This window comes from Galeopterus variegatus, unplaced genomic scaffold (genome assembly GCF_000696425.1).
Source record: "Galeopterus variegatus unplaced genomic scaffold, G_variegatus-3.0.2 Scaffold4034, whole genome shotgun sequence".
Classification (NCBI taxonomy): Eukaryota; Metazoa; Chordata; class Mammalia; order Dermoptera; family Cynocephalidae; genus Galeopterus; species Galeopterus variegatus.
The window spans coordinates 203,822-208,145 of NW_007730145.1; the positions used below are offsets into that span (position 1 = coordinate 203,822).

At 41.5% G+C, this 4,324-nt stretch overlaps 1 pseudogene; it reads right to left on the reverse strand.

Annotated features, from left to right (window-relative positions):
* The window catches only part of LOC103602171, a 24,286-nt pseudogene that overhangs the window by 15,305 nt on the left and 4,657 nt on the right, over positions 1 to 4,324 (reverse strand).

The window sequence follows — 4,324 nt, forward strand, 5'->3', positions numbered from 1 at the left end:
TAAGATACTTGGAGGGGGTGGGGCAACAGCAGAAGGGGAGGAAAGTTATTGATTACGGAGGGCCTCGCATGCTGTTCTAAGAAGTCAGGGTTTAGCTAGAAGGCAAAAGGGAACCACTGCAGGGTTTTAAGCGAGGAATTGACACAAGTAATATTTGCATTTAGGAAGCTCAGTAAAAGAAGATGCATTAAGAGGGAAGGAGGCAAGACAGGAGGCAGGAAGATAAGTTAGGATGCTATTGTAATAAAGTGGTAGTTCTCAAAGCAGTGGGCATCCGAACCTCCCAGACTGCTTATTAAAACACAGATTACTGGAGCCCACCCCAGCGTTCTGGACACAGTAGATCAGGGGTAGAGCCTGAGAACGTGCTTTTCTAAAAAGTTCTCGGGTGATACCCATATTCCTGGTCTGGGAGCCCTACTTTGAGAACCACGAGAACTACTGCTGTAGAGAAATGATGATGATTTGAATCAAGGCATTGACAGGTTAGAGATGAGGAGACACATTTAAGAAATATTTAAGAGGTAGAACTTGACAGTGTGGATGATGGGGTGGTGGGAAGTAAGAAAGAGGCAGGTTTGGAGCTGGGTGGCTACAGGGATCATTTATGGAGCTGGGGGCTCGAGGAGGAGAAGCAGAATCCTCAAAAGCACAATGCGCTTAGCATCAGTGCATTTTGCTTTACCTCATCTTGAGGGTTTCCTTTTAAAGATGGCTCAATTTTTCCACTTCAGTGACTTCTACTCTTCTAAGTATTATGGAAGTATTTTGTAAAGACCTTTCTGTAAATTAAGTGGCTTCTGTGGATGATTTTATGTTACAAAGTAGGAACGCATAAAGAAGAGGAGTTACAGGTGAGACGACTGAGGCTGTCAGAGGGTATGTGTTGGGGGCTACATCACCTTCTTTTTCCTCGCTTGTGCCCTACAGTGCTGTGGTTACAGCTGCAATAGGAAATAGCTGCGAATGAATTCTCCTGATTGGCAATAATTACAAACATCATCATTTAGCAACCAGGGAAGTTGTTTGCCATTTTAAAAGAGATGAACAATAATTNAACATCATCATTTAGCAACCAGGGAAGTTGTTTGCCATTTTAAAAGAGATGAACAATAATTTATTGTTCAAACATGGCATAAGGGAAATAGAGCTTGAAAAGGGAATTGCAAGTGGGAGAATGATGCAGCAGGATTTCCCTATGTTTGCTACCAAGCAGGAAGGAGAGAAAACCCTGTTCATCTTGGCTTTGAGAAAAGAACATAAATAAATTGCCTGGAAAACCCTCAGGCAAGGGATTGGTCAGCAGATGCAGAAGCCACCGATATTTTCTGACACTGAGATCTTTCCACCCAGTCTATTCCACTTGAGGCACTACTGTGACCGCAAATGAGAAAGGATGTGCTTGTGGAAAGATGCGTGTCGGCCAAGCTGGTCATAATTCACGCTCCAGCGATGCTGTGCCTGGAGGAGGGAGAATGAAACATTTATGAAAATGGCTTTTTCCCAGCCACACATCATGGTTGTCAAAGGGAAGAAGGCAAAAAAGTAGGAATCATTTCCCCAAGAGAAGCCATGCCGCTTTTGTTCTTTTAGGACTAGACTGCATGTGTGAATTTATGAAGGGGAACCCATGGATGGTTCATATTCATGACTTGCTCAGTTGCCTCCTGGGCTGCCTTATCTCAGATTTACNTGGATGGTTCATATTCATGACTTGCTCAGTTGCCTCCTGGGCTGCCTTATCTCAGATTTACTGAGAGACCATGTGCATTTTCTTGCCAGATAATGGAGTCGAGTCAGGGCTGGGTTATCCAATAGGCAGATTAAGCATGTGTTTAGGGCACCTGCAAAATGGAGCAAAAAATGTTCTTGAGGGAAGGAATAATATATTTAAAAATTGAAGAAAGTATCAAAGTGGACATCAGGTGTAGATTCAGAATTTTGTTGGAGTTCTTTATGCTGTTGGGCAAATATAATTAAAAATAAAATCTCCTGGCCCAAGAAATCTTCCCACAAAGGCAAAAGAGAAAGAAAACAGTTTTAGGATTTAATGAGCATTAAACCAGAATGTGATGGACATCACAGGCAATCTGCTAAGAGATTTCAAAAACAGACATCTCACCTTTTTATACAGCCAAGCAAATACGACTCATCACATACATGTTTTCAAGATAAACAATAACTAGTCCTTAGGTAGGAGGACTTGATAATACTGTTTGTCACACATAATTCATTCTAACTTTACCTGGTAATTAAGGTGACCATCCGTGTTAGCTAATTGGCTTTATCCAGAGGAAAAACAAACTTCTTATTATCTTTATGACAGAAGGTGGTTTTGCAACTTGGAGCAAGGTGTTCCCTGAAGTTAGGCTGCTACCCTTCCACAGAACCTGGGACATAAGGGTGCTGTCTCCCTTGATGTTTCATTTCAAAGAAGTGGCTCCCAGGCCTTTGCGAAAGACTTCCTGGGTCATACAGCTGACAAAAGGCCTATCAAGTTTTGGAAAAGATTTATACATTTCAAAGAGAGAGGAATGTTCTTAAAATTTTAAGGTTTCTAAAGGAAATGCCCTAAGAAGAATTTCTTTCATTACTCATTTATTTAAATTTTTTAAATTGACAGGTAAAATTATATGTATTTATCCTGTACAATATGTTTTGAATGACTGTGGAATGACTAAATCTTGCTAATTGACACATGCATTATCTCAGTTATTTTTATGGTGAACACACTTTATATGCATTCCCTTAGCATTTCTCAAGAATAGAATACATTGTTATTAACTATAGTCACCATGTTGTATAATAGATCTTTTAAACCTATTTCTCCTAACTAATCTTTCCTTATTTTTTAACAGGGAAAAATAAGCCTCTTATTTTGAATTTTTATTTGTTCTTACAATGCTTATTTTATAGTTAGCATTGTTTGATTGTGATTTACAAGTAGCTTTTTTTTTTGGTTTGTGGGGAAGGAAACAGGATAATATTTTCAGGAATTAGTTTGGTGCTAGAATAAGACAGGACCTAGTATCTGTCTCCAGCTTTGGAGGGCAGACCCAGAGGAGACAGTGGCCATGGCCCTACCTGGTGCAGAAACTTAGTGAGGTGAGATTGACAGGGATCCTGGGGCCTTAGTTATCTGTAGCCACTTGGTTAGCACTAGGAGGCTGGGCTGATGGGATGGAGCTGAGAAGCTGAGAGTGTGTGTGGATGGAGCTAAGGTAAAATAGCCTCCAAACTGAGAAGGAACTTTGAGACTGAAAAGTGAAGCAAGAAACCCCACAAAACAGAACCAGGAGTTTATTGATGGACAACTTACATGTAGGAAAAATGAAGTGGGTGACAATCCAGACAGTCGCAGCTATAGCCCACGATGCCTAGAGGGGGAATTAAGACTTATAAGGGACTTAGAGACAACGGTGGAACTATGCCAAAAAGAAAATCTGTTGAAGTGAAGGATTCCCAGGAGCCTTGCAAACAACTGTTGTTTATCCTAGAGGTTGCTCACGTCACCCCCCTTATCTTACACAAACATAGCATTCCATTCCTTGCTCTGCCTTCAGTTGCTTGTCGGGTCCTCCACCGGCCGACCAAACAACCCTAGCCTTGTTCCTTTCAATGAGTGAGCAAATGGCCTGGATTACTCTTTCCCTCCGGTCCCCTTTGGAAGGAGATGGGGGAAGAGAGCCANCCCAGTTACTGGATGGAGGCTTAGAGACAGAATCCTGGATCCTTTGGTGAAACTCTAATGAGAGTCAAGGCAGAGTATAGTCAGTGAAGGGAGACTGGGAACTCAAAGCTCAAGATGAGGATGGATATAACTGATGACAATTGCTCCCACTCTCTGTCTGCCGTCATCTACCCACCAGGAATATCATGCTTGCATTAAATTGAGTTCTAATGGCAATTCTACATAGTGACTTATGGGCTGCCCTTTGAATTTCGAATCGTGTTTTCTGATCACAGAGCTACCATACTTTTAGAAAACATCTCTGTGGAAACAAACAGCTCTATCGACAACTGGAAACAACTCAAACTGGCTTAACCCAAAAGAAGAACAGGTTAAAAAAATAAAAATAGGCAGATGGGAACTATTTTCAAGAATAAGCCCTGGGGCTCAGAAATTGCTCTTTCTCTTTCTTTCCCATTTCTTATATGTTTTCCTTTATTGGTAGGTAGGCTCTCTTCTTTCAGAGGCTGCCAGCTGCTCCAAATTTACATGCATGGTCCTAGGTGCCTGGGATTGTGAAGGAAGATAAAGCCCCTCTTCCTGTGTGTATTTTGGTCCCCCAAACTGGATCTCTGATTAGCCATACTTGGGTCA